Source organism: Protopterus annectens, chromosome 5.part0 (genome assembly GCF_019279795.1).
Source record: "Protopterus annectens isolate FY-2018-M chromosome 5.part0, PAN1.0, whole genome shotgun sequence".
In the NCBI taxonomy this organism is placed as follows: Eukaryota; Metazoa; Chordata; order Ceratodontiformes; family Protopteridae; genus Protopterus; species Protopterus annectens.
This window is the reverse complement of record NC_056735.1, coordinates 615,835,119-615,847,836: the sequence shown is the minus strand read 5'-3', so window position 1 is coordinate 615,847,836 and position 12,718 is coordinate 615,835,119.

The following is a 12,718-nucleotide window of genomic DNA, read 5'->3' as shown; positions in this document are numbered from 1 at the left end:
ATCTGCAAACTGAAATTCTGTTGCTGGATGTGTGGCTTCATGAAAAGCATCATCAAATGTTTTAAGGACCAGTGGCCTTAATATAATCACTGTTGGCTGATTCTGGTATTTCAATGGTAGCTACCCAGAAGGCAGACTGCATATGATTGGAGAAGCAGCTTTTGGACCTTTCCACATTGACTGAATGCAGATTTGGTGTTACAAGTTTTGTGATGTGGATGTGATAAGAGACAGCATCAATGGCCTCAGACAAATCTAAAAGAGAGTTTTAATCATATGCTATGTTTTAATTATTAATCAGTGTATTTACTTATTTACAGTCAATGCACATCAACAATCATAGTGCAGTGCCAGTGTTGCAGACTTCATGAAAGTACGCTTGATTTGCAAGAATAGCTTAATTTGTTATTGGTGCCCCAATATTTGCTTATGAATATATTTGTATACATTTTTGAGGATATGTAGCAGGGCTATTGGTTTATAGTTAATGAGGTTTATTGAATGACACCCCTGTTAAGACAAAGAGGCATTATAAATATGAAGATTGCCATTGTTTCAAGATTTTTCCATAATCTCTGTAAATATTCAAGTAACAGATGTTCACTGGCTTTCCCTCTTGTTCATAGAATAAATATTTTGAAATACTGACCACATTGTAAAATATTTTTAAAATATGTGTTTATTAACTACTGGCACAGTTCATTTGTTTCTATTTCTGACATAGTCAAAATTACAGAACACAAAGCTGGGTCAAGCATGATTACATCTATTGTGATGCATAAATGTATGTAAGGCATTTGAGTTAACATTTAACCTCAAATTTTAAAATACTTGATGATGAGGCACACTTGGTGCACTAAATTAACAGATGATGTTATATATTAATATGCATACACCATTCTCAGCTTGTTATACATTAAGAAGTTTTATTATTCATTTAAGTATTTATGAGAGGTACCTGAACATTTTGTATCAGTAATAGCGTTAGTGAAGCACTGCACTTACATCTATTTTATATAGTCTTGTGGCAGCAGGACAGATATGCCCAGCCATAAACTATATATAAATTTACTTTTTTAATGTATAGGGTACTTTTAAATAACTTATACCATGCAAAATGTGTATGGGATAGCAAATTGTAATAAAATCCAACAATGAACGGTTTTATTTTTCTGCCTCTGTCCCTTCTGTGTTTCTAAAAATTGGATTTTCTACCTTCTCCCTTTTTACCCTAAAACACAGGCTTTCCTTAAAGTAAATACCTGCTTGTGCTCTTTCAATTCCAATATGACCCATTTATTTTTTTTTTATTTGTTAGATGAAGCTCCATATCATGTATTTTTGCCAGTTTCTATTCCAGTTTCTGCAGCTAGTAACACACAAGAGGTTTATCTAGCATAACTTATTATCTCTCTAGAGTAATACAAAAAAGAACATCTAGAGTTAATTCTCGATTATTAACTCAATGTCTGAGTCAGATGAACATGTTCACTATGTGTTATGGAGTCCTCATCCTACTCACAAAAGACACAGAGAAAACATATTTCCAGCTCTTCTGAGAAGAATCATTTTGACATTTTGCAAGATTTTTACAGTAATTTCCATAAGTATTACATTCACAAGTTCACTTAATTACAGTACTGCAATTCAAAGTTTTAGAAATCAAAGACATATGTTATATCTGTTGCAGATAGAACAAATATATAAAACACCATCCAGTCATTGCAATGAGCCAAACAATTCTTACAGAAATCCTTCCATAATGGTGTAAGACTAAACCTGTCAGAACTGGAAAAATACTTTTTTTTCTAGTTTAGATCATTAAAATAAGGAATGATTGCCATGGTGGCTACATTTACTTTAACTTCCAGCCATCTGAAGAGAAGAGCTAAAAATTGTCAGTTGCCATAGAAACAACATGCTCTGTATGCATATTCATCTTTGGACATGTCCTCAGAAAATTGAAAGAAAATGCATTGAGATATTATGATGAAACATAATTAGGTCAGACTTTTATTATTCAGATTCCAATAAATCCATGTGTTAATAATTTAAGATATTTCTTTCAGGTCATTTGCAATTCTGGGAAGAAAGTGGTCTCAGCATGGAAAGATACTTCATTTTACTTCACACTGGCTTTGTGATGAAACATGCTGCATTTAATTATACTACATGCTGTTTTTATGCATTTTATTTATGAAAAGGCTTTAAAATTAAACACAGAGGTAAAGATAGTACTCACAAGGTCTATAAAACATTCACAATGCTAAGATTTTTAAGAGCACAACACAAACTCTACAAAAGTCAGTTTTTCTTGCATTGTGGTGCAAACTTAGTTCAAAGCTATCTTAGAAATACAAATGGCATGTTCACAAACACATAAACATGCATCGGGATAGTGACACCTCACAGAAAATGAATTCTCCAAATGCCAATGTATAATACATGGATTTACTAAAGTTAACCTAAACTTCAGTAGATCAGCACTAAAAACATTGACCCCAAAAGACTGAAAAAAAACCCCACCATAACATAATACTCTAAGACAAAAACTTGGACAATGCAAAAGAACGCTATTGTTTATTGCAGTGAGGGAAGCCCCCTGCACCCCCTTGCTAATTATACATGGTAACACCAATATCACACAATCCCAGAGGAAGAGGCAAATTCTCCAACCCCATGGATTATTGCTCTAGCTTTACCCTTTGACCCACCCCTCTATGAAGATGATGGCGGACCAAGGTTTGCCCACCCCTGCTCTAGAGCATCTGTTGACTATCTGCTTTGTTGATCCAAAGTGCTTCAACAAACATATGATGATATTTGGCAGTTTTGATAAATAAAAGTGCTGCCATATGTGTTTACATATATATATATATATATATATATATATATATATATATATACATATATATATATATGTGTGTGTGTGTGTGTGTGTGTGTATGTATATATATATATATATATATATATATATATATATATATATATATATATATATATATATATATAGCTATATCGATATCTATCTGTCTATCTATATATGTATGTATATCTATCTATATATGTATGTATATCTATCTACCTATATGTATCTATATCTATACTGTCTCATGAAAACTTGATGAGAAGTCACTTTAGAGAATTAAATACATATTTTAAAAAGTTTTTATCCATTTGATTGACTCTTTGCATTGAAAAGAATCTTCCTTTTATACTAAGCACCAACCATCAAATACTTAACTTGGCAATTATAATATGTTTACTTCATTATGAGGAATTAGATGATAAGTTCAGCTTTTGACTTATAGTTTTTTTTTTTAATTTTCTGGTTGCTATGGTTCCTTAGGAAACTTAAATGCAATGACCAGTTAAATGTATCTACGTTACATTCAATAGCTAAACATGAAGGATTTTTCAGGTTGGTATTTCTAATATGGAAATAGTATGAATACATTAAAATCACACATAAGTTAAAAGTATATGTTCTGACTATAGAATTTACATTATTATCAAATCTTTCAACTTATCGCAGCAAACCTAGGTACAGCTACCTATTCATTTTAGCATACCACACTTCTCCGCCTTCTCTGCTCTCACAGATATAAACCTCTCTAATGATTTGGGCTGCAATAGTTCCTTAGTAAATGCATTTCATTTCTGTGAAATATCTCTCCATAACTGTATAACAAATCCTCCGCCTTTTCCTTCTCCAGATTTCTTCTTCAAATCTACCCCTGTCACTTAATCCTAAAATGTAAGGTGTCCAGAATCAAGTCCCTCCTTTCTCTTCTCTGTTCTAAATTAGTCATACATCAGACTCCTCATTTCCTTCGTCAGTGCAGTTTACACCTTATCTATGGTGCACATATTCTATCAACATTACTTCTGTTCTTTGTATTTTGAGACTGGATATCTCTTAGGCAAAAATGTAGATATTATTGAATATTAATGAGTGGAGAAGAATCCACTAACTGATATGCCTCATCACAATTTCATTCTATAACTGAAATAATGCTGCCTTATGAGATTAAAAATGTAAATGTGTGTGAATTATTGAAACAATGGTCATAGGTTCATAGGAGGTTACTAGGCTAATGAACCTAGGGCCTTTACATGTCTAGTCATGTAAAAACCCAGAGTACCCTAGTTGGCCATAGATAGATGGTTGTTGCTTGCAGAGCAATACTATGATCAGCACCACTTACCCATGTCCATGAGGGCCATAGGTTCCACCCCCATGGTGAATTTGTGATTTCCCATCCAATTGTCAAAGTTGCATTTAAATAGGGTCAGTCATTGAGGAGCTCTGCTTAACATGAAGTGGGAGCTTATTCCAGAGGAGTGGCAATCTCTTGGAGACATAGCTGTCTCTTGGGCAAATTTTATTAATGTTGGAGGCTAGGTTCATATCTCTGGAGAAAGTGTCTCTTGTCCCATTTGATTTGAGTATGTGCAGCATTTCCATTAGGGCAGGGTCAGAGACTGATTTGTAGGCCAGGCACAGGTCACCTCTCAGCAGTCTGTATGATACAGAGTACAGTGATAGGGCTTTCAGTCTTTCCAAGTTTGTCATGTTTTGGAGACCCTGAATCATCTTGCTTACAAACCTCTGTGGTTTCTCTAGTTGCTGCACGTGTCTGGTGAGGTACATACAGAAAGGAACATTGTACTCAATAAGTGGTCTGATAAGGGCCAAGTACAGTGGAGTAATGACCTGCCTGGTCTTGGATGGGATGCCCTTATTTATGAGATGGGCAGTGCAGAAGTCTTTCCTTATTACTGTGGACACATGGTGATTGAAGTTTAGATTGCTATCAAACTGCTTTCCCAAGTCACACACCACTGTGTTTGAGCTTAAAGGGGTGCTGTCTATATCTTAACTAGTAGGGACTCCTTCACTGCCAAAGGGCATAATACGGCAGTTTTTTTGCATTTAGTTTCAGTCCATTGTCATAGTGCCAATTGTTTGTTTGTGTCAGTTCCTTCTGTAGTTTGCTGCTGTCATTGGGGAACTCTATGACTGTGCCCAGTCTACAGTCATCTGCAAACTTAGTAAGCCACAGGCCATCAACTTTTGACTGGACTTCATAAAAATAGATTCCAAACAGTACAGAGCCCAGTACAGATCCTTGTGGTACAGCACTAGTAACTCTGGTCTACTGGTAGAGGTGGATTCCCCAAAGGTTGTTCAATGGAACATGTTGTAGGCATTCATGCAAGTATCAGTAATGAGTCAACACATTTACATTAAGATAAGCATCTGGTTTGGTAAATCACTTTGTGTTTTTGTGTTGGTGGAAACCTCAGCACTCTGAATAGCAGTCTTGTGAGGTATTGTATCAAACACCTTAGCCATGTATGGGTAGGTGGTATGCACCATTTTTCCTTCATTGTTGCTTTTGAGACCTTCTCAAACACATCTAAAAGGTTTAGTAGATATGTCCTTTCCATGATCATGCCAAACTGGATTGATTGCAGTGTCTGAAGGTCACCTATGGCTCTGTTGATAATTTCTATGATAATTCATCCCATGGCTTTGCATATTAGACTAGTCAGACTATTAGGGCTTTAGTTTTCAGGGTTGGTTGATGATCCTCCCTTGAGAAGTAGGATAGACATTAGAGCCCACCATTCTTGTGTTACAAACCCTGTTTTTGAGGTTATAGTTGAAAAGTGACCCTGGTAGTCATATAAGTCATATTTTAGGATATTTAGGAGGCATCACAGGCTATTGTCAGGGCCCACTGAGGCTGCATTTTTGGCCTTAGCAAGCGCTGCCAGGACCTGTTCCCTGTTGATAGTTGGGGAGCTATGTTTGTAGGTATTTCATGAGGGAGGAAGGGAGAGAGTGGAGTGGGTAAAGTTTGACCTGAATTTGTCAGACAGTAAATTTAATATGTCACTCTGCTCAGTGAAGATGGTACCACTGACCGCCAGTCCAGTACACTGATGTGTGCTGCCTTTGACGTTTCTGACATAGCTGTAGAAGGTAGTATGATTGTCTTTAGCATGTGAGGCTATCTTGATCTCATAGATGTTCTTGTTGGACATAATTTGTCTGTTTAGTTTCCTGTTTAGTTTAATTAGTGAGCTCCTATCATCTTGGGAGTTGTTCTTCCTGATTTCAGCCATGATGTTTTTCCTTTTTCTATATAGCCTATTAAGGTTTGGATTCGACTAGGCACTATCCCACATTGCTGAGTACCAGATCCAATATATTTTAACCTCTGGTGAGTGTGTGCACTATCTGGTCAAGGATACTTCTGTTAATAAAGCCCAAAAATCATTGTGCCTGTGAGTATGAGCCAGTGTATGTCTCCCAGTCTACAGAGGGGTAGTTAAAGTCTCCCATGAATAAGGTATTTGGTTTAATGGTGCATGTCTTCAGTAGGATTAAGGTATGAGCTATGGGATTCTAAGGAAACAGAGGGTGACCTATAGCTTGCTATGATATAGCATGGGACTTTACCTGTGGTGATTTGCATGTGGATAAATTGCAGGGCATCACTCTGTTTAACCAACCTAGCGTTACACTTTTTGTTAATATAGACTGAGACTTTTGTCCTTATCTGTGCATTTCATTGTCTAAATGTACTGATGTTACTGAAGCCTTGCACTGCACTGCCAGAGTACTTTCTGTGGACTTAAATCATGTCTTGGTGACAGCACATATGTCTATATTTTCCAGAATGAGGAGAACTTCTAGGTTATATAATTTCTTATTTAGGCCGCTAGCATTAAGCAATACCACCTATAGGTTTCTTTGGGCTTTATTTGCTATGCTGGTAGGTTTGACAATTTTGCATTGTCTAACAAAAGCTCTCAGAGGCTGAATAACATTTTAGCCAATATTTAGAAGCCTAGAGAAGACAGATGCAGACCATCCTTTACAAAGCAATGTGTTTTGTTAACCATGTCCTCCCATGATGACAAATATTGAATTCCCCTGTAATGACCAAAGAAACTAAGCCAGTTCTTGAAATCAATCATCGTTAGTTCATACCATGGCATCATCCTTGGTTAAGGTAGAATGCTGCTCAATACAAGGTACATACCTGCCTGAAATCCATATTAAGGGAGATCAACAATGTATCTCTTCACATAGTCCAGGGAAGTATATCTCAGTTCATTACCTGCCTGAAACGCATATTCAGAGAGATCAACAATGTGTCTCTTCACATATTCCAGGGAAGTAAGTCTCAGTTGATTAACATGGACTATGATAGAATCATACTGGTACCTGTGGTATAGTGATTTGAGTGAATGTGTAACTTGGTGGAACTTGGCTCCAACTAAGCAACTAACTAATATTTTCTCTCATCCTTTTTTAGTCTGGTGAGTGGGGTATCTGTGTGTCATGCAATGGAGTCCTCTATGATAAGACTCCTGGGTAATGTGGTTACTTTATGGGCTTTGCTTTTAGGACTCCACAAGGTGTAGGCATTTGTGTGGTGTTTAGTGTTGCTATTGGTGAGTTTCTTACAGATTGCCGAGGAAAAGCATTGCTGTTTATAGGCTTAGAAGGTCTCAGCATAAGTTGATCTGCATGTGTGTGGTAAAGACTGTGTGTGTGTGTGTGGTGGATGTAGTGCATGTGCTCTTGACAACCTTGTTTATATGCCCATATCTACCAAGCTGGCTATGGAGAAAATGCATATCCATGTTGTCTGAACCTGTACGTGAGTGGGATAGGTTATATAGATGTCTCCTAGGTTTATCTGTAGGGTTTGGCACTTGACTAGGTTAGATAGTGCTGTTTAGTGTACAAACTATCTGCTCTATGCTTGTCTCGGTGAAATGGTTTTGTTTTAGCCACACTAATTTACGTGTTTCAGTTTTAAGGGTAGTTTTATAGATAAAATTTACTTTATGGGCAACTGTGTCTCTAGAGGGCCCGGTTAACTTCTTGATGCAAAAGCATCAACAGATATTACTTGTGAGTGTAATGCTACTACTGCAAAACAACTTAAACTAACTGGACAAGGGAAATTCAAGTACTAGGGACCTTTGGAATGACTTTTAGGCAAAATCAACAAATAAAACAAATAAACAAAAACACAGTAGCACTCTTTACAGTTAATCAAAATGCAAACAAATAAAATAAATCTCTTATCTGCCATGGATTGAGTATGATAAAGTCAAGACATTCTCAAAGAATAGTGAGGGCAACTAACAGATTATAGATCTGGGAAAATAAACAGGAGAGATTTTGCAGTAAGGGAAGTTTATTTAAATGCAATACTGGTTTGCTGGATAGGCAATTAGTATTATGCTAATTTGGAAAACACTTAAATAGGTTATACAACAGACAATAGCAATGAAAGATGGGAGGGAGAGACTTTGGAAATCAAATTAACATAAAGGTCAAAAGCCAGAGACACAGCCTGGAGCTCTAATCCTATGGTTAGCATTTCAGAAACGTTTAGCTTAATGTCTCAGTGGGGATTGGACAGATTTAAAGAACAGAATTAAAAACAAAGTAAACAGAAAGCCACTGGAATGCAACTTTAAGAGGATATATACAGCTATAAAAAGTACTGAAGCACAAGTCATGGAGCAGAATTCACAATACTGCCAACACTGCAATCCCACCATAGACTAAGGCACCAGACTATGAAGAAATGTACCAGTAATGATATAATGACAAAATGAGGCTCAAATCTGGCAGTAGATCATTGTCCTGTCACAACTGTGAATGAAGCTACAAGCTTGAGGACAAATATGGGTTCTAAATACAAAAAGCTACCTTTTGCATGTAATTCTACTTATGGAAATAGAAGTGCTGTAGAATGTATCAACAATGCTAAAACCTCAAAGTAATATACAATCATGGGACTACCACAAATGGAACTGCATACTTTTCTACCAGAATGAAAAGAGCAGAGCACATCTTTTGTTGTCAGCAAAATACATCTTCAAATGCATTTTTGTGGAGTACTATTCTCAAGATCATCGTTGTACAGAGCGCTTTGTCTCACTGGAATTTACAAGTAGCTATATCAGACACATATAAATTAATAAATAAATGTAGACATAAACACTGAAAAATAACTTTTGACCTCAGCCACATCAAGTTTAGGAAAGACCTAGTAGTTAAATTATGTTCATTTGTTTAGTCTCCTTTCTTTCACATATCAGAGATTAATGGCACTCATTTTCGCATAACTGGTGACTTAAGGGCACATATTCAAGTTATTGGGTATGTTTATTAGAAAAGGTACTCAGATGTGTATCATTTAGTTTCTCTGTAATAACATATTCCTCTTTATTGATTATCCAGGAACACCATGCAAAAGTTGGTTATAAAATGCATTTGGTTTCATTCTGATAATGTGGCTAATCATTCAATAATGCAAAAGTTCATTACCTTTAGAACATTTAAACACTTAAGACTTGAAGATAAATGCTGTACTGTTATACTATTAAGCAATCAATTATTTACAGGCCTAGAGAATAATATGGAGGTTACTCATGGAAGTTAAAAGAAGTGTGATTGCAAAGCAAACTTTTAATTCAGCAGTATGACCCACATCTGAGTGTCTTTCCAAATATGGTTAATGGTCTTAAACATAGTATGCCATTAAGAATTCATAGTTCATTTTTACACTGCCAGGATTCTTGCCATTTAGAGCTGACTTCACTCTCATACCACTGGTAAAATGACAGGCAAAATGAACAAGGATCATGCAACTCTTTAGGTTCTTAATTTTTAAAAGTCCTAATTTAAGCTGCAGTCAGTAGTTGAAGACAAAATTGCATGTTATGGAGTATATACAACACAACAAAGAAATCAAACAAGGAAGTGCCAGTGGGAAAAAATGTTATTAAACATCTTTGCAAACATTTTTAAGTAAACAGTAATTCTGAGTGTTGCTAATCTATAAAAATGAAGGCAAGATATTGTAAGAAAGGGTAGTGTTATAATATAATTTTCAGAGAAACAAACTGCATTGTAGTAAAAAGAAAGCATAGTCAGAAAATAAAACAAAGAAAAACAGAAATAATTGCATTGTACAACAAATAAAATGTAATAAAATATTTATTTTCTGATGATGAGTATATTTGCAACCAAAACTGTGCTAATTCCCGGTGCTTAAATATTAACTTCAAAAATAACCCAAACAGCACCTTGACACATTTAAATTTACTTTGAGCACTTTCATCCTTAATTTGCAATGCGGAAAGATGACCTGATTAGGTAGTATACTATTAAAGTTAATTGTAAATTTTATAATTTAAATAATGATGAAAGAAAAGCATTATTGGAATTGAATGATATGTAGGATTTAAGATTTATGAAAGCAAACCAAGGTGGGGGTACGGTGGTTATGTATGTCAAAGATTAAAATGAAGCATTGAAGCCATAGTAATAACACCAGTGAATATGAATTAGTGACAATATATGAAATACATGGTGGTGCAGTGGTTAGCATTGCTGCCTCACAGCAAGAGGTTCTCCAGTTTGATCCTCGGCTGGGATGCCTTCTGTGTGGAGTCTACATGTTCTCCCCGTTATCGCGTGGGTTTCCTCCAGGTGCTCTGGTTTCCTCCCACATCCCAAAGACATGCTGTAGGTAGATTGGACACTGTAAATTGGCCCTAGGTGTGAGTGCATGCATATGTGTGCTTTCTGTGGAAGATTGGGCGCCGGGCTGGCAACTCAACACTGTAAAACTCCACTGTCAATCATGAGCAGACAGGTGATTCCCTGTGGTGACCCCTAACCAGGAAAAGCCAAAAGAAGAAGAAGATATGAAATACATAGGTATTATAAGATAATCAATTATGCTTTATTAGATTTACTGGCTCAAGTTTATATAGATATTAATACATTTGAATGCATTAATAATGTTCAACCTAAGACTGGTAGATTCAGACCTGTAGTGTCAGCTAGTGGTTCTGTAATACACGCAATATCTACTTATTTAGATTATTTGTTTAATCCCTGACAGACCAAGGACTCTTGGGATATTTTGAATAAAGAAGTATACAATTTTTGGTGATAAACATATGTTTACAGTAGATGTCCGATTATTATATACTTTGATTCCATTTTAGAATAGGTTTTGGAGTTCCTTTCATCTAATTTGGCATAATATACTAAGTGGGGTTGGGAGGGTGGCCTAATGGTTAAGGTGTTTGCCTTACAAACACAAGGTACAGGGTTTGAGTCTCACAGGGGATAATTGGCTAGGCTTAAATGGCTCGCAAGGGCAATTAGCCTAGTACTAATCTGTGAACCTGTGAACCTGTGGAGTAATATTACAATCAATACAGAATGTCAACTGATGCAAATAGTACTTAGTATTTTTTTTTATTTATTATCATAAATATTAGCAACAAATTTGTAGTAATAAGGGGATGATGTTCACAGTCCTACTGGAATTTAGTCATGGGTTACTGGTAAAACAAAATATTTCCAAACATTAGTGTTATAAAAATGTCAAATATTATGTCAGGTTCATTGATGATTTATTTTTATATGAAGTGGCATAGAACAACAATGTTTCATTTATTGAACAAATGAACAACTGTACAATTTTTTTTTAATTCACAACAGGTAATTTAGGTTCAGATGTTTAATTTTTAGATGTGAGAGTTTATTTGGGTATTCAAGCCAGGTAGTTTGAAAGTGGTCTGTATATAAAATGACCAATGCTAATAATTATTTATATTATTCTAGCACACATCCTGGGTTTGTAAAAGATAATACAATCCAAAACTAGTTTATTATGGTGTCCAGGTTAACTAAAGATGAAGATACACTTTTAAGTGTGATTAAAAATATTATCTGCCTGTTTATAGAAAGATATTATAATGAGAATAAATTGGTAGAAACTGACAAGGAAATTATTTGAAAGAGGGAAAGTCAATTCCCATCAATTTTAGTTTAAGAGTTGATTATTAGATAACATTAAGAACAAACCCATTGTTTTTTAATGTGGTTATGACAGTAGAATCTAGAAATATAATGAGTTGTATTTATAATAATTTGAAGATTATTAAATGTAAGCCAGAACTAATTAAAGTTCTTGGCAGTAAATACAATTTTGTATATAAAAAAGTTAACACTATTAAAAATATTTTGTTTAGAGATAGAATAGGAATCCAGCTAACAAGTCCAAAGGTACTCTTTTATTTAAAATATATAAGGCTTGCAGTTACATATATAATTAATTACATCTGTTTTCCACATTATGAAAAAAATATTATATTCTGATAACAGGTATAACTGCAATACTAGTGGATTGGTTTATGCAGCATTATGTGATTGCTGTAAGGCATTTTGCGTTGGTTTGACAAGAATTTTAGAATATATATATATATATATATATATATATATATATATATATGGGTTCCTATGAGTTCATTGAAATGCCAAAACATCGACGCTCACTTCTTCGACACGAAAACATCGACTCTTCATATCATCGACATCTCACGTAAGCGATCCTCCCCCTCTCAGGACCCATGGTAGCACTTGTTTATCTGCTACAGCGCATATGGTTCAAGTCACTACCTACAATTTCCCTTGACAGCGTTGTAATTTACGACACACACAAGTGCTACCATGGGTCCTGAGAGGGGAGGATCGCTACGGAAAATGTCGGCGATATGAAGAGTCGTGTTTTTCGTGAAGAAGTGAAGAAGTGAGCGTCGATGTTTTGGCATTTCGATGAACTCATAGGAACCCATATATATATATATATATATA